Source organism: Mustela nivalis (assembly GCF_964662115.1).
Source record: "Mustela nivalis genome assembly, chromosome: 2".
In the NCBI taxonomy this organism is placed as follows: domain Eukaryota; kingdom Metazoa; phylum Chordata; class Mammalia; order Carnivora; family Mustelidae; genus Mustela; species Mustela nivalis.
The window spans coordinates 160,082,468-160,101,297 of NC_139021.1; the positions used below are offsets into that span (position 1 = coordinate 160,082,468).

At 48.6% G+C, this 18,830-nt stretch overlaps 1 pseudogene across 1 annotated transcript; it reads left to right on the plus strand.

The window, feature by feature from the left end:
* The first annotated feature begins 14,918 nt into the window (after positions 1-14,918).
* LOC309859124 (DNA primase small subunit pseudogene) lies at positions 14,919-16,508 on the plus strand (annotated as a pseudogene). Its single transcript has one exon. The product of its transcript is annotated as a DNA primase small subunit pseudogene (transcript).
* Positions 16,509-18,830: the final 2,322 nt, after the last annotated feature.

Here is an 18,830-nt window from a genome sequence, read left to right on the forward strand (position 1 = left end):
CTGACATAGAGGGGAATCCTTTGAGTGACAATAAGCCAAGATTCCTCTTTTGGGGGGCTCTCCTAATTAGGGCCTCCTGTGTGAAGGCAGAAATTTTGGTAAGAATAGTTGGGGACAGGCGCCTGGGTGGCTCAGTGGGTTAAGCCTCTGCCTTTGGCTCAGGTCATGCTCTCAGGGTCCTGGGATCAAGCCCACATTGGGCTCTCTGCTCAGCAGGGAGCCCACTTCCTCCTCCCTCTCTGTCTGCCTGCCTCTCTGCCTACTTGTGATCTCTCTCTCTGTGTCAAATAAATAAATAAAATCTTTAAAAAAAAAAAAAAGAATAGTTGGGGACTTGGGTAACAATGACCCCAAGCCCACCAGGCTGACCTTGGCATTTCAAGGACAGGCAGAGTGAGAATTACTGAACATTGGTTGTACCCAGAGAATAAGGCCACGTATCACTAAAACAAACAAGACATCCTTACAGTTGGTGGGATAGGGAGGGTCCTTCTTCCCTGAGCTAATTAGGCTGGGACAAAGGTGGAAGGGGATTATGGATATGGGATAGCTGGATTCAGTCCATGAATTTCTGGGAGGGGGCGATGGAGTTCCACTTTCAGTGGAAGGTGTGGTAGATACTACGAATTCGACCACTATACATTCATCCAACCTTCTAGTGTGCATTCCTTTCACAAGGTCGCAATCAAGGTATCATCTGGGTCTGCAATCTCATTTGAAGGCTTGACTGGGGAAGGATCTACTTCCAAGTTCATTTGCAAGGTTGTTGGCAGAATTCAGTTCCTTAGGGGTTATTGGACTGAGGACAGAAGACCTCAGTTTCTCACTGGCTGTTTGCTAGTAGCTTCCCTCAGTTCCTTGCCATGTGAGTTTCTCCATAGGGTGGCTCACAAGATGGCAGCTGGCTTCATCAGAGCAAGTGAGCAAGAGAGCCTGAGAAAGCAAGAAAGATGGAATGCACAGTCTTTTCATAACCTAATCTCAGCAGTGATATTCCCTCACTTTTTGCCGTATTCTTTTCATGAGAAGTAAGTCTCAAGGTATAGCCCACACTCAAGAGAAGGTGATTCTACAAGGGGAGAGAGATTACAAAGGAAGCAGGGATCACTGAGGACAATCAGAGAGACTACCACACTTGTAAAATCTTCCAGTATCAGGACTCTCTCCTTTCTCCTCCCATCTGTATCCCACTCTCTCTCCCTGTGACCATGGCCATACAAGACAAGCATCCCCACAGCCCTGGCTGCCTGTCCCAAGTGAGGATCCAGGCCAGCCTCAGAGGGATTTTGGTCTCAGAAAACGGGGACTCAGAACTCAGCTGCCCCATCGCCAGTGGTTAGCAGACAGGCTGGGTGTGGAGTAGAACCAGGGGCCGGTCTGGGGCCTGGAGGCACTGTCTTTCCTGGGGCTGGTCAAATGCATAAGGCTACACCAGGCCAGGACGCCTGGGTGGCTCAGTTGGTTAAGCGTCTGCGTTCGGCTCAGGTCATGGTCCCAGGGTCCCGGGATGGAGTCTCATGTCGGGCTCCCTGCTCAGTGGGGACCCTGCTTATCCCTCTCCTGCTCCCCCTGCTTGTGTGCTCTTCCCCTCTTTCTCTGATAGATAAATAAATAATATCTTAAAAAAGAAAAAAAAAAGGGCTACACCAGGCCATAAATCCAACACAGAGTCTTTCCCAAATGGGGAGGGCTGCAGGGATAGCTCTTCTTAAGGGCCAGCCCTGCTCAAGTTGGCTAGATTTGGGCCCCACTTATTAGGTGCTGGTTTGAGCAATGAGAGGGGTGTCTGGGGACTAACAGAGGTCTATGAACCTGGAGACTGAAGGAACTACGTCTTTGTAATTTCCCCTTGGTGTGATCCCCTGTTTGGTGCACCTATTTTTTCCATCTCTGATCCTTCCTTCATTTTTGTTTTTGTTTTCCCAATTTCCTTTTCTCTGACTCCTTTTCTTCTCTCGATTTCACATCCTAAAGCTCAGGACACAGGATACCCCTAAAATTGAGCCTCTACTCTCCAGTAGGAGGTACCAGGATTTGGGGGGACTTTTCCCCTATGCCTTTACCACCTGAGGCAAAGGAGGGGTCTTGAGGGTACCCAACTGAGCATCAGAAGACCAGGAGAGGCAGGCTATTCGGGGTCTTTCCACACTGCCTCTACAGAGATCCACAAGAGGGCGCTCTCCATTCTCCACCTGTTGCTTACCGTCTCCAACCAGCCTCCCAGAACTACTCAAATGAAGACTGACAAATGGGGCAGAAAACTGCCATACACAGGACAGCCTGGGAAGGGCACAGGGCAGCATGAAGAAGAGTGTGGTCTACAGTTTAGTCCCAGCATCCTTGGAGGAGCTTGGAGAAGGTCAGTCCTCAGACCAGTTGTCAGCAGGTTTCCAGAAGCAGAATGGCCAGTACTTACTTCTTCCATGCCCTGCTCACCATCTCTGCCAAGGTGCACATTCCTCCGGGAGGGAACCCAGGTACTACTCATCTCGGTGTCCTCAGGGCCTAGATGAATGAATGGCCAAACGAACAAATGAGCAAACAGTCAAAGCCTTAAGAGGCTTTGATTCCATCATATGCACACACGTATCAAATGGCATGTGTACAAACATAGTCCCTGGAGCATTATTTGCAATCTCAAAGACTGGAAAATTCAGTGTCCATCGGTAGAGGACCAGGACAATAAATTTTCTATCAGTGTAATAGTATATGGCCACGAGAGGAGTAAGACAGCTCTAAATCCAAGGATGTAGAGCAAATTCTAGGTCTAGGGTGGGGTGTGAAGGACAGGAAGCGGAATAGGGCATGTGCTAGGCTGCCCCCAACGTGTGGGGAGAGAACATATATGTCTGAATAGGCATAGAAAAGCTCGGGAAAGATACCCAAGAAAATTCCAGTTCTGGCTCTCTGGGGAGGGGAACAGAACACCTAGGCTAGTGGGTGGATGGAAGGCTGACTCGTTCCTGTCGGGAACTGTTTGGATTTTGTGTTGTGTGAGTGTACTGTTGATTCAAAACAAATTTCAATAGCACACATTTGGAGCCACGGACTTGGATCGCCATCCTAGTTCTGCCAATTATCAGCTGTGTGATTGTGAGCAAGTTATATTAGTCTTTCAGTATCAGTTTCTTCGTCTGTAAAAATAGACTGTTAGACGTCTGCCCAATGCTCTGAGAATTGCTAAAGGTGTTTCTGTAGCACACTTGGGGAGCCCAAGATTATGCTGATGCTGCTACCATTTCTGCTGCTACACACTGATGATGAATGAGGACAAACCTCTAACCAGAAGAGGCCACAGTCATGTATGAAAAGCTCACAAAAGGCAATACAGTGAGAGATCGGTGGTGTGATCTATGACCCCACTGATCTGAGCCCTGGGATCAGAGACCAATTTAAGTGTCCTCTTTAGGGGGTGCATGCATGTTGCAGTCCATTAGGCATCCAACTCTGTTTCCACTCAGGTCATGATGTCAGGATCATGAGATCGAGCCTCGCATTGGGCTTCATGCTCAGTGTGGAGTCTGCTTGGAATTTTCTCTCCCTCTGCCCCTCCCTCCCCCTAAAATAAATCAACAAATCTTTAAAATAAAAAAGTAAATGTCCTCTTAGGGCTCACCTGCCAGGGGTCATTACCTAATGGATTCTCTACACCCATTTCAGCAACCATGGCCAGGACCAACCTCCTCTAGGACCCTGTTTCAACACCAGACAATTATGTCATAAAATCCTTCCCTTGCTTCCTCTCTCCCTGGATCTCATCAGTGAAAGAATGGAGCAAATACAAAGGAATATAATATGTAGTCATCTGGGGTTGTGCAAGGGGACGTGCTTGAATTTCAAGATTAATGGTCTTTTTAAAAAATTTTCATTTGTCAGGGAAAGAGAGCACGCACAATCAGGGAGAGCAGAAGGCAGAGGGAGAAGCAGGCTCCCCACTGAGCAAAGAGCCTGATGTGGGAATTGATCCCAGGACTCTGGGATCATGACCAGAGCTGAAGGCAGATGCTTAACTGACTGAGCCACCCAGGTGTCCCAAGATCAATGCCCTTTAGAGACACTCTCCCTAAAGTGAGTGCCAACTTGGGGCACTGCATCACTGCAGGCTGCAGTGTCATGCTGGCGTCCACCCTATACATGCCAGGCATACTCTCTCATTCATCATTTATTCATCTGAAAAAAATTAATTCAGTTCTCCGCCACGAATGGTAAAGGAGAGTAAGCTGCCTGAGGAAGTTATGGCCCATTGGTGAAGGTACACCATTAGGGAAACTATTAGTAGTAAAGTGCACCAAGCATCAGAGAACCAGCCAGGCAGACCTTCCAGAAGTAGCAAGCAGAGGTACAGGAGCCGGGGTGGGGGACAGAAGACCCCTCTGGGAGGAAGCAAGGCTTCAGCTCATGCCTGAAGATGGAGGGAAGGACAGGTGGTATGAAGAGAAGAGGTTTGGGGTCCGCTGTTGTGAAGGTGAGCCGGTGGATGTAAATGGCTCGTGCAAGACCCAACACAACGTGGGCGCTCCAGCTTTTCCAGCAAGGAGTGGGGGGTTGTGGACAGGAAGGAATTTCCCCAGACGCTGCTGCCTTGAGCTCGGGGCTGCCATCCCCCTACATGCCACAAGGTGGAGCTCATCAGCTGTTCTGGTGGGTTCCCGCTCCTGTCCCTTCGCTGGCAGTGTGGCCCGTCTGCCCCCCCTCCCCGGGGGGGGGCTGTTTTTTTCCTACCTTACAAAGCTGTTACAAAGCGCCCCCTCCCCGGACACTGGCAGCCCCTGCGAAGTGTTCTGTGTGGCCCTGTCCTTGTGTTTCCCTTTAAAGCCCAGGATTGGTTGCTTCGGATTCTGTCACTTCACAGTAGCTCTGATTCCTCCCAAATAGCCACCAGTTTATGTCCTTTTCACCCTCCCCGGTTTTTTGTTTTGTTTTGTTTAAGATTTTATTTATTTGTTAGAGCATGAGCAGGGGGGAACGTCAGGCAGAGGGAGAAGCAGGCACCCGCTGTGCAAGGAGCCCCTTGTGGGGCTGAATGCCAGGCCCCCCAGGACCATGATTTGAGGGAAAGGCAGATGCTTTACCAACTGAGCCACCCAGGCAGCTCTCCCTTCCTGGTCCTTCCCACCCACGCAAAGAATCCACAGGGCCCACCCCTAGGGCAGCGGGGATGAGAGGAGACACTGAGCCCCGGCACCCCCGGACCATCTAAGCAGCAGAGCTTCATTTCTCTGCACAGACCCCAGTCTCGCTCCAGAGGGGATGAGAAGGTATTTTCCCACAAGTCCCCCTCCAGAGTTAGAAATGTACTTGGTTTTGAACCCTCTCCTCCCACCCCCACACCCACCCAGATGGCTTCTGGAGAGGGTTAGGTGGCTAGGTGCTCTGGAGTGAGACAGATCTGTTGTCCAGTCTTGACTCAGCTGGTGACCTTGGGCAAGCTCCATCACCTCCACAGTCATCTTCTGTGAAATAGAGATGAAAAGAAGAGATCTAACACTTTACTTCACTTCACTTCACTTTACTTCACTTTACTTTATGGGATGTTAAGTTGTCCCAGGAAAAGGGAATATTCACAAGCCACTTTAATCCTCTTTTCCCTCACCCATGGAACATCTTTAAACACACACTGAAACTGACACGCAGGTAACTTCTAAAAAGGAGGAAAAGGCTGCATCTTGACAGACGGCTTCAAGCCAAAGAGGTGAACCTGGGTTCGGGTGGGGGCTGGCGTACTGATTAGTATGCTCCCTTTTTAACTCTCTCCCAAGAGGACTCTGGCTGGGGTTGAGGACTGACAAGCACAGGACCTGACAAGGTCAGAAAAAGGACAGCAGAAGGATTTCCAGGCAGAGGAAGCTCATGGATGAACTTCATGGGTCAGTTACAGGGCTACGGTCTGGCTTGTCCAGCAGGCAGGACTAAGACCTCCACCATCTGTGCCCAGCTCAGTGCCTGGCACTTAGAGGGCAGCCTGACTCTGGGGTCAAGAGGGAGCAGAGCCTCCATCCCTCGGCCTTAGTTTTATCACGACTCGTTACAACCACTGATGATTAAGCCCTCTTTGAAAGCCGACAAGAGGCCATCCCAGAGGCGCCCCACACAAACTGCAGTTTGCTTCTCAGTGAAACAGGGTTGGACTATACTGAAGCTTTTGAAACTGTGGCTTTCAGTAGCCCTCAGAGTCAAGGAGGCAGGGAGAGGTATGTGGCAAGGTGAGCAAGGAAGGTTCAAAGCCCCCATCCCCATTTCACTAGAGAAGCTCCAAAAAAGGTCATGTTGTGTGTGTGTGTGTGTTTGCTTTTTTGAGAGGGAGAAAGAGAGAGAGAGAGCGCAAGCGCATGTGCAGGGGCAGGAAGGGGAGGGGCAGAAGGAGAAGAAGAGAGACTACCAAGTAGGCTCCAAGCTCAGCTCAGAGTCTGACACAGGACTAGATCTCACGACCCTGAGATCATAACCTGAGCTGAAATCAAGAGTCAGACACTTGATGGACGGACTGAGCCACCCAGGTACCCCAAGAGATCATGTTTCTATTTATTTATTTATTTATTTATGAAAATTTTTATTTATTTATTTTTGTGAGATTGAGAGAGAGGGAGAACACAAGCCAGGCGGACAGTGGTAGAGAGAGAAGCACACTCCTGGACGAGCGGGGAGCCCGATGCAGGGCTCGATCCCCAGGCCCTGGGGTCATGACCTGAGCAGAAGGCAGATGCCTAACTGACCGAGCCACTCAGGCTCCCGAGGTCATATTTTTTTAAATGAGATGTAAAGAACAATAAAAAATCCACATACCTTATTTGTGAGTTTAACAAATACCCCATCATGCAGGTTAACAAATAGAACGTTGCCAGAAGCCCAGGAGCCACCCGAATGTCCTTCTGCTCCCCACCTTAGAGGCCCCAGACTTGATTTAAGGGAGCCAACAATCTGGCCCAGGATGTAGCTTTTACGCAGGTGTGTGCGGCAGGGCGAGGGGAGCGTTTGGCTGGGGTGGGCCTCTGATGCAGAGAGCAATTCACCACACGCCCCAGACCATGCATCAGGGTCATGGGCTCAGAGAGGGCCGTCTCTCAGCTCTCTCTGATGTGCTTGTTTTTCTTCTCTTAATCTCTAGTGTTGCTCCGGTTTCCTCTTTCCCTCAAAGACACTTAATATATTGTATTTGGCTTCTGTCTTTGGGTATATACTTGTCTTTGGAAAATATATTGTGTTTTGTATACATATCCATTTTAGATCTCTTTCTGGTCCTTACTTTTGTCGTGTTCCTCTGTATTTCTCAAACCCTCTGCTTCTAACTGCTGCCTCTTCTCTCCACAGAATGCATCTGTCTGCCCCCTTTACTTGTCCTAATGATGGATACTTAGGATGCTGCGGATTCCTGTCTCACAGCCAACAACACTCATCTGTCCCCTCGTGGAGTCCAGACTGAATTGCTCAGAGGCATGTGGCCAGGCGGCAATGATATAAGGCAAGGTAAGCAAGCTTAGGCTTGGCTGTTTTTTTTTTTTTTTAAGATTTTATTTATTTATTTGACAGACAGAGATCACAAGTAGGCAGAGAGAGAGGAGGAAGCAGGCTCCCCGATGAGCAGAGAGCCCGATGTGGGGCTCAATCCCAGGATCCTGGGATCATGACCTGAGCCGAAAGCAGAGGCTTTAACCCACTGAGCCACCCAGGTGCCCCAGCTTGGCTGGTTTAAATAATTTCAACGGACTCTTGGGTGTAGGGGCTGTGCCTAGTAGCCCGGTCCCTGGCCCCAGGGGTGATGGGGGCAAAGAAATGCTGGCAGCCTGGGGCGGGAAGGACTGGTTAGAAGAGGTAGAGAGGTGTGGGCCCTGGCCCCATTAGCTTATATGTGAAAGTCGCGCTCGCAGGTGAATCCTTTGCTGTCTCTAGGAATCGACTGGGCCTTAGAGGTCTGTCTCCCCAGGATTAGCAGGGTCCCAGATATAAAGAATCAGAATAAAAAGACACGTGTTACATAGTGGGTTTGGTAGAACTTTGCTCTAAAGCCAACAGAGCTGAGAAAAAAATTTTAAAGGAGATGACTTCAATTACCATTTCAATTATTTTCCTGGTTGTTGGCTTATTTTGTTTCTTCTTGTTCAAAGTTTGGCATTTTGCACATTTCTTATGGGCGCAGAGCTTCTGGAAAGCTAAGTTGTGGCTTTCTGGGACCCTCCAACTCCTCTTCATGACCTTTAGTTCTCTAGCTCCCTTGACAACTGTGCGAAGTCTGGTTCCTCTGATAAGTCACTGCTTCTGTGATACAGTGCTTCTGCTTCCCCAGCTGACCTAGAAAATAACTTCCCTGCAGACTTAACGGAGCAGAATTTTCCCACCAATCCTGGTCTCTCTAGCTCTGGAGCTTGCCCTGAGAGGGAGAAGTACATTTCTCTCGTGTTTAAACCACAGTTATTTTGTCATTGCTGTTGCTGTTTATTTATTTATTTATAAAAAGATTTTATTTATTTATTTATTTGACAGAGATCACAAGTAGGCAGAGAGGCAGGCAGAGAGAGAGAGAGGAAGGGAAGCAGGCTCCCTGCTGAGCAGAGAGCCCCATGCGGGGCTCAATCCCAGGGCCCTGAGATCATGACCGGAACCAAAGGCAGAGGCTTAACCCACTGAGACTCACTGGTGCCCCTGTTGTTGCTTTTTAAAGATTTTAAGTAATCTCTACCCCCATTATGGGGCTTGGGGCTAGAAATCACAACCCTGGCATCACCAGGCACACGCTCTACCCACTGAGCCTGCCAGGTGCCTTTAAACCATTGTCACTTTGGTCTGACTTCATGGAACTGAGACACCCACTCATTTTGGACCCTGCCTGCTGCTAGAACTTTACAAGAGAGAAAGCGCTTGTATTTTATTTGACCCACTGCATGTTTTCAGCTTGTTTCTAACAGGAGCTTAGCCTGTAGCTTAAATAAACCCGCCCTCTCTGTGCTACCCCACTTTTCACCTGGTTGAATCCTACTCATCCTACATTTTCCTGACCCTTAAGTTGGATCCCCTCATTGTAAGGGCACTGTCTTCATACCCCTTTCCTAGCACATGCATAACCTAGGAAATATTCGTGGCCTGTCTGTCTACCACATTAGACTGGACTTCGTCTCTCTTGTTCCTGCTGTGTCCCCCACCCAGCCCATAATGCAGAGCTGACACACAGCCAGTGACCAAATGAATGAAGGCTCTCCAGGGGAGCTACAGAGAGGAGAAATCTCTTGGTGCCTTTTTTCTTTTTTTAAAGATTTTATTTATTTATTTGACAGACAGAGATCACAAGTAGGCAGAGTGGCAGGGGCACAGGGAGCAGGCCCCCTGCTCAGCAGGGAGCTTGATCCCAGGACCCTGGGATCATGACCTGAATTGAAGGCAGAGGCTTTAACCCACTGAGCCACACAGGCACCCCTCTTGGTGTCTTTTGCTAGGTGTGGGCAGCAGCTCTGAACCCTGTGGGTGGAACCTGGCTCGTCAGACTTTGCTGCCCAGACCTTCTCACCATCGTCCTCTCCAAAGCCATCCATTCCCAAGTCTTGAACTAGTCTCGAAATATGAGGGGCTTCACAACCAGTTTTTGCCCATGAAGAGGGAATGGTATGTGTATGTCAGATATCAAGGCCACTGGATTTTCCCCGCTCCCAGCTATGTGTGATATGTGGAACCGCTGATGGGGTGGACCTGGCCCTTGTTATCTTCTCTAAGAGCTGCCTACCAAGCCCCTTTGTGCTGGGGAGTGGGCCACACTGGGTTGCCAGTAGCCCATGGCACTTTACTAAGAACTGGGAAAAAAGTGCCCCTTTCTCAATATGCTTTATTGCCAGCTGCCAAAGTAGTTTCCTGATGAGTATGCATATTTACAATGTCTGTAGTGATGGGGACCCCTGGGACCCTGGGACCCTGGGAATTAGGCTTGCACTGTCAGCCTAATCACTTGTGGGTCTGTGTCCTGTCCGCCTCTCTGTTCGCCTTGCCAGTGTCATGTTGCTCTCTCCTCTTCTGGAGCCAGGCTGATTGGGCCAACCTAACTTCAGGTGGCCAATCTGATTGGCCACTTAAAGCTGGGGTCCAGAGCTCTAGTTTGCCAGTATGGGACTAGGAGGAAATGCAGAGCCATGGCTGGGAAAGCCATGCCCTGACACGTGTCAGTTAGAGTCCCTGATGGCAAGCAACAGAAACCAACTTAAAAAGCTAACTGAGCTCAACAAGATGCGACGTTTTGGAAGGAGTCTGGGAAAGCCAGAAAACCCAAAAGCCAGGCAGGAGGAACAACAGGAATAGCTTCACACCAGAGCAATCTGGCCAGTGCCCCCTGCCCGGAGGAGGAAGGGACGGGAAAGGTAGGACGGGGACGATGGGAGACACGGACATGGACAAGGGACGACTGTCCATTTCCTCCTTCCTGTCTCTCCATTAGGACTCAGAGTCTTGGGTGGGAGCATCCGATCAGCCGCGCAGTGATGGTGAGAGGAGGGCTCTGTGGGGTGCTCTGATCGGATGGGGATCACCAACTGGGGGGCATCCCAATTGGGTGGGGGCCAGCATTGCAGGAGGTGAAAGAATTCACCCAAGGCAGAACAAAGGAGACAGAAGTTTATTGAATGCATCGCAAGGGAGCAGAGGGCAGGACCGCAGAGCAGAGACCTTCTGCCACCAGGCGGTGGTGAGACCACAGGTCTAGGGCGGAGTGGGGAATATGGGAATGCATGCAATTTTCCCTTTTTGGGCAGTCTGGGGAACTGTGCCTGGTTATAATTGGTCAGTTAGGGCCTATGGTTCTTTCGAAATGGGTCCTTTAATGAGCTAATCTGCATTCAGCCCCAGGGTTGCTTTGGGCTCTTTTCCTTGATCGAGTTTCCATTGCTCAAGCCTGTGGCCTAAAAGCAGCCTCTAGAGGCTCCATCCCTCTGTTGTTGTTCTCTTCTTAACTCAAAGAATACTTTTTCATTTATAAAATTATTTAGAATGCATCAAACAAGGCAACATTTCTTTTTTTCCCACCTTCTGATACTGGATGGGGCTGTGGCTCCTCTAGCTGGCGTCACTAGCATGGGTCCCCCCCCCCCTCCTGCCCCCTCCCCTTGTCCCCGGGAGCAGACGTGCCTTCTTCACCATTCTCTTGGCTTTCTGTAATGTCTTCAGAGTGTCTCCTCTGTCTCCAGGGGAATGCTTTCTCTTACCTCCTTTCTTCGGTTCGGTTTGGTTAGCTGCTGCCTCTTCCTCAGGAACAGCACTGCTCTGACCCCATTTGACTTGCTCTGCAGCCACTTTCTGCCTTCTGCATGTGGGTTCCTCTGCCTGGGCAATTTCAACTGCAATTTTCTCTATATCCACTTTTACCTGTGAACCACACAACCTTTCAAGTTCATTGTTAAATGAATCTGTGCTTTCCAGGAACAACTTCTTTTCCCAGTGTTGCTCCTCTATGTGAAGAAGTTCAGCTTCTAGTTTTCACTGATGAATGGTTAAGAACCGAGCTTGTTGTTTGAGATTGTGTGTTCTAGCTGTTGTGACAACTGACCAAACATCTGGGTGCCGTACTCACTAGGTATCCCTGTGATGAGGTGGTGGTTTCTCTGTAAAGACACAGCTGTATGCTTCCCCGAAGAGCCATCATGAAAAGATAGGTTAGGAGAAACCCAAGGTGACCTAGGGTATGGCTTTAGATATAATGCCAAAGGTACTATCCATGAAAGAAATAATTGATAAGCTAGACTTCATCATAACTAAAAACTCCTGGTGCACTGTTTCACCTGGGTGGCTGAGTAGGTTAAGTGTCTGATTCTTTGTTTCAGCGCAGGTCATGATCTCTTGCATCAGTGAATGGAGCCCAGAGTTGGGCTCACTCAGCTCAGAGTCTACTTGGGATTCTCCCTCTCCCTCTGCACACTGCCCCCCCCATGTGCTCTCTCTCTCTCTAATGGATAAATAAATCTTAAAATAAAACAAACAAACAAAGAAAAACTTCTGCTGTGCAAAAGACACTGCCAAGTGAATGAGCAAAGACAAACCACAGATTAGGAGAAAATATTTGCAAAAAATACATTTGATCAAGTCTTGCTAGCTAAAATATACAAAGACCTCTTCAATCAGAAATAAGAAAACCGGGGCGCCTGGGTGGCTCAGTGGGTTAAGCCGCTGCCTTCGGCTCAGGTCATGATCTCAGGGTCCTGGGATCGAGTCCCGCATCGGGCTCTCTGCTCAGCAGGAAGTCTGCTTCCCTCTCTCTCTCTCTGCCTGCCTCTCAGTCTACTTGTGATTTCTCTCTGTCAAATAAATAAATAAAATCTTTAAAAAAAAAAAAAAGAAATAAGAAAACCAACAATCCAATTTTAAAAATGGACAAAAGACCTGAAAAGATTTCACCAAAGAAGATATGCAGATGGAAAATGAACACATGAAAAGATGCTCTACACCCACTGTCATTAGGGAATTGGAAATTAAAACCATGAGATTCCCCTGCACACCTACCAGAATGACCAAAATCCAGGACACTGACAACACCAAATGCTGGCAAGGATGTGGAGCAACAGGAATTCTCATCCATTCCTGGTGAGAATGCAAAATGGTACAGCCACTTCAGAAGACAATTTGGCAGTTTCTTCCAAAACTAACATGCTCTTACCATATGATCCAGCAAGTGTGGTCCTTGGTATTTACCCAAATGTGTTGAAAAATCTATGTTCCATATAAAATCCTGCATACTGTATAACAGTCTTTTTTTAAAGTTTTTATTATCAATGTGTGGTTGACCCACAATATCGTACCTGTTTCAGGTATACAATAATGAAGAATGATCCCCACAATAAATCTAGCTACCAGCCTGTCCTCTGGTCTTCAAGGTATTAGACCGGTGCAGCTCTAGCTCTTATACTCTCTCCTCTACTCTCTGAGCTCCCTCTCACTTTGTTTTCCTTCTGCCCCAAGTTTGATCTCAGGGATAGGGTTTCCTTCTGCAGGGCAGGGGTGGAGGAGGAGATCCTCTGAGCCCAATGACCACCTCTGCCCCTCGGGAAGCACCACAACCCAGCAGCTGCTGGTTCTATAACTCTGATTCTCTCTCCCCCAAAATCTTGCCATCTTTTTAGCCTGAATTCCAGCTCCTACTTTGGGAACTGTCATCATGTTTAATCCCGCCTGGGTGAGCCCCCTCCACTTCCGGAAATGGAAGCTATTCCATTACAAGGTAAAGTATGGTTTAAGTAGCTGTAGGGAAGTGTGACAGAAAGTCTGTCAGTTGGGCAGGACTTGCCAAAACTTGGTGTAGCGCGGGAAGCCATCCCCGTGCCTTCTCAGGAAACCTGAGCAGAGCTGAGGCGGGGCAAGTCAGGACGTTCAAGGTGAGAGGCAGGAAATGGTGTGGGGGAGGGGCAGACAAATCTCGGGCCCTGAGTGGCAGAGAATGGAGGATGGGGGCAGGGACTTCCTGACAGCATTAAGATGGGGGTGGGTAGGGCCCAGCTCTTGCTGGAGAAGGGCCCCGAGGGAGGGAGGCTGGGGGGGGGAATGGTGAGGGGGTAGGAGGAAGACAGGATTTCCTTTAATACACGTTTCAGCCCGAGGCCAGAGGCCCCTGGAACCCAGGGGAGAGCCCCCCCCCCCCCCAGGAGAAGCTGGTGCTTCTCAGTGGGCCCCAAGGGCATTAGCCTTGGGGCAGCAGGATTGCCCAGGGCTGGCCAACATGAATATCCTACAGGATGGTCTAAGCCCAAAGACGGCAACTCAGCAAATATCAAAAGTGGGCCCAGCCAGACTGCAGAGTCTTTGTGGAGCCCTTTTCAGGGCTCCTCCTCCCCATTCCTTTGTTCCATCTGGACACTTCAAGCCTCCAGTCACCTCTGTCCTTCTGCACCTGGTGGTCAGTCAGGGCTCACCCAGCTTCCTTCCCCCTGCCTCTCACCCCTGCCATCCCCTGCCCCCAACCCACTCCCCACCCCTGGAGTGGAGTGGAAGTCAGGCCCTCCTCCCAGGACCCGCCTAGCTGTGCCAGACTCGCCCAGGCCTGCTCCAGCCAGAACACGGTCTTTCCCGTCCCAGCAGGCTGAGGCACCTGAGGCCTTAATTATGAGCCACTTCAAAGTCTTTCTGAAAGCAGGTGAGAGAATACAGTGTAAACAAGTGAGTGAGTCATCCTGGCCCTCCCAGCCCCACAGGGTGGGAAGATCCTTCCTGTTCCTCTCACCCACCAGCCTCTCAAGTAAGCAGTCACTGGTTCTGGCTTCAGGTAGACTCGACCCTGGGGCTGGGGGCCTGTAAGTGAAGCTCTGGGGCTCACCGTGGCCTACAGTGTCCCTCCGTTGAACAATAAGCACTTTCCGTGCATTAGCCTGTCTCATCCTCACAACAGTCTCATGGGACGGGTATTATCCTGTCCATTTCCCAAGTGACAAAAGCAAAGCCCACCCAGAGAGCTTCAGGGATTTACCTAAGGTTACACAGGTTGGTAGCCTGCCGGACCAATGTCCCAACACCAGCAGTCCGACTCCACAGCCGTGCTTAACCCCTGACAGGCTGAGGAGGACTCAGCATCATTTTTGTGGCCTCTGCTTCCCAATGGCAGAAAGGGAATCGGATCCTAGGAAACCTGTCAGACATTCCAACTCTTCCAAAAAGTCAATATTATGAAAGGCAAAAGAAACTGAGAATAACTTTTCCAGATGAAAAACCACAACAGAGGGGCGCCTGGGTGGCTCAGTCAGTTAAGCATCTGCCTCCGGCTTGGGTCATGATCCTAAGATCCTGGAATGGAGTCCCTGCTCCACCAAGAGCCTGCTTCTCCCTCTCCCTCTGCACAGACCGTGCCTGTGTTCTCTCTCTCTCAAATAAATAAATAAATAAAATCTTTAAAAAACAAAAAACAAAAAAAGAGAAAAACCACAACAGATAATTCTGGATCAGTACTGAACCTGGGGTGGGGGGGAACTGCTACAGAAGACAGTAGGGGAGGAGGGGCAAAGTTAGAATAAGGACCGTATATTAGATTATAGTGTATCAGTGACAGCCCCCACCAATTTTTGCGGTACTACGACAGTGAGTCGAGCTTTCCATGAAGACGTTTGACCCTGCCGAGCTGCCCGAACTGCTTAAGCTTTATTACCGGAGGCTTTTTCCCTACGCCCAGTACTACTGTTGGCTCAACTATGGCGGAGTAATAAAGAATTACTTTCAACACTGTGAATTTTCATTCACATTGAAAGATATGTACATTCGCTACCAATCCTTCAACAACCAGAGTGAGCTGGAAAAGGAGATGCAGAAAATGAATCCATACAAGATTGATATAGGTGTGCTATATTCCCACAGACCCAATCAGCACAATACAGTGAAGCTGTGAGCTTTCCAGGCTCAAGAAAAAGAACTGGTGTTTGACATTGATATGACAGACTATGACGATGTGAGAAGATGTTGTAGTTCTGCAGACATATGTTCTCAGTGCTGGACCCTCGTGACGATGGCCATATGCATAATCGACCAAGCACTGAAGGAGGACTTTGGATTTAAGCATCGTCTCTGGGTATATTCTGGAAGGAGAGGTGTTCATTGTTGGGTTTGTGATGAATCAGTTAGAAAACTGTCCTCTGCAATACGTTCTGGGATAGTTGAGTATTTGAGTCTTGTAGAGGGTGGTCAAGATGTTAAACAGAAAGTCCATCTAAGTGAAAAAATTCACCCTTTTGTCAGCAAATCTATAAACATAATAAAAAAAAATACTTCCAAGAATATGCCTTAGTTGATCAAGATATTCTTGAAAATAAAGAAAGGTGGGATAAGATTTTAGCCCTTGTTCCTGAAACAATTCATGAGCCACTTCAGCAAAACTTCCCGAAGTATCACAATTTACTTCAGCGTTGGGAATATTTGATGAAAGCCATCAGCTTGGAGGATAGTACCAAAAATGACAAATGTGGACCCTGGCTGGAATGGGAGATCATGCTCCAGTACTGTTTCCCACGGCTGGACATCAATATTAGCAAAGGAATCAATCATTTACTGAAGAGCCCCTTTGGTGTTTCATCTTAAAACAGGTCGTATTTCTGTGCCTATTGATTTACAGAAAGTGAAACAGTTTGATCCATTTACTGTTCCAACCATAAGCTCTCTCTGCCATGAATTGGATGCCATTTCCATTAATGATGAGGGAAAAGAAGGAAATGAAGCCGATTCTGATATAAAACGTAGAACCAGAGATTATAAGAAGACCAGTCTAGCTCCTTATATAAAAGTTTTTGAACAATTTCTTACAAACCTGGATAAATCCCGAAAAGGAGAACTTCTCAAGAAGAGTGATTTACAGAAAGACTTCCGAAGATAACAGCTCTCCTCAAACCAATGTAGATATCTTCTAGCTTCAAGAATCAAATACTTCAGGCGCCTGGGTCGCTTAGTCGGCTGAGTGTCTGCGTTCGGCTAGGGTCATGATCCCAGGGTCCTGAGATCAAGTCCCAGGTCAGGCTCCCTGCTCAGTGGGGAGCCTGCTTCCTCCTCTCTCTCTGCCTGCCTCTCTGCCTACTTGTGTTCTCTCTCTGTCAAATGAATAAATAAAATCTTTAAAAAAAAAAAAAAAAAAGAATCAAATACTTCAGGCGCCTGGGTCGCTTAGTCGGCTGAGTGTCTGCGTTCGGCTAGGGTCATGATCCCAGGGTCCTGAGATCAAGTCCCAGGTCAGGCTCCCTGCTCAGTGGGGAGTCTGCATCTCCCTCTCCCTCTGCCCCTCCCCCCAACTCATGCTCTCTCTCTCTCTAATAAATAAATAAAAATAAAATCTTTTAAAAACCAAAAAAAAAAAAAAAAGATTATAGTGTATCAGTGACAGGTCCTTAACTTGGGAGTTGTCCTAAGGACAGGTAAGGAAATGTCCTTCTTCTTAAGAGATATGTGCTTGAGTGTTTAGGGATGTAGTGTTAGAGTGTCTGAAACTTATCTTCAAATAGTTCGATACCAAAATGATTTACATGTGTGTGTCTGTGTGTGTCTAAGAGAGACATAATATAGCCCATGTAGGGATGCCTGGGTGGCTCAGTGGGTTAAAGCCTCTGCCTTCAGCTCAGGTTGTGATCCCAGGGTGCTGGGATCGAGCCCCGCATCGGGCTCTCTGCTCCTCAGGGACCCTGCTTCCTCCTCCTCTCTCTCTGTCTACCTCTCTGCCTACTTGTGATCTCTGTCTGTCAAATAAATAAATAAATAAATAAAATCTTTAAAAATATATATACATAGCCCATGTAGTAAAATATTCGTGAATCTTGGTAAAGGGCATTTGGGAGTTTATTATACTATTCTTTTAACTTTTCTGTAGGTTTAATATTTTCAAAATAAGAAGCCTGCTAAAATTACTGAATTAACACAGCCTGGGACTAAATTAGATTCCGAGTGTTGCTGTTCCACACCTTTGTAGGACAGTGGATCCCACAGGCCGCCACAGTCCCGGGCTGTCCATGAGACCCATCCTCTGGCTTCCCTGAGGTCCCCGAGCTTCTGCTTTCTTGTCTACTCCCAGAATCTTCCCAGACAGAGCTGAGAGGGAGGGGAATAGGAAGTCACAGCCAAGGTGTGGGGAGGACTGTCCTTTATCCCTCACCCCCAAGCATTGTATCTTTGGAAAGTCTGGACAGATTAGTCCACGTGTGTTAAGTGGTTTGTGCTGAGGGATTTGCAAACAGAAAAGGTACTGATTGAGAAGCAGGAATGCTCTTCTGGCTCATTCTCCTGCCTCTTGGCGATGCCTGCGCCTCCGAGCACCAGGAAAGTGCTACACAGACCCGCCGAGGCATCACTCAGCCCTGGGGAAGCCAGCCCGAGTGTCAACACTCTGGCGGAGAGAAGTGCTAAAATGCATATTTGAAGATGTCTGAACAGACTTGTTTGAGAGACAACTGGAGTTGTGAAGTAATCCGGATGTCTCCCCGTGTCTCGGTTTTGAAGGCAGAGTTTGCCTGCAGGCCCCTGACCTCTAATGTCTTTCTGTTATTGTTAGCATTTGACAGAACTTTACTTAAGACTTGGGGATGACAGAAGTCAACATAGAGAGGAACTTATAACTGCTGCTGGAAGGGCTACTCTGAAGATTCTCCCCGGTACAGAAATCATCTCGGCTTGGGATCCTTCAGGCCAGGATCACTGGGCCAGTGATGCTATACCAGGCACAGACCATGTCCGCCCTAAACTGACCTCCTCTGGCCCCAGTGGACAATACCAACCCACAGGGAGACTTACAGGCTCTCGCTCAGAATCTTCCTCCAGAGGTAAGGGAGGGCCCTGGAGCTGTGGGCTGCACCCCGCAGAATGAGTCACAGCAGGAGACTGAAGTTGGAGGGAGCACAAGAACACAAAGAAGCAAAAGAGCTGTTGGCAGAAGGATTCGGATCTGCAGAGACAGAGCTCTGAGGGGGAGCTGATCTGGAAGACAGAAGAGAGGATCTGGAGCCACTGTTTCCATCTTTCTCACTCAGCTTTGCTATTCCATCTGCCCCCCTCTTAGCCACTGAAAGGGATCATACTGCAGACCATGCACAGTGGATCCTCCCAACCAGCCCTATTCTTTAAGGAACCCCTTTCCCTTCCATGTGGACAATGGGGCTGCCATCACACTATCTTTGGCTACCGTGACCAGCCCAAGGAAGGGGAACTTGACTCAGATTGGGTCCTTAACTTATGTACAGGTAACAGGAGACAGAGCCTCTTCTTTACTCTGGGGTCACCAGTTGAGGTGATACAAGCCTAGCATTGTCAGCCTTCCCTATAGCCCACATAAAGGCCCAGTATGGGGGAATGAGGCAAACACAAATAGGAGTAAATCTCCAGTGACATTGTTGCTGTTTCTGGATCCAGTTGTTCCTGAA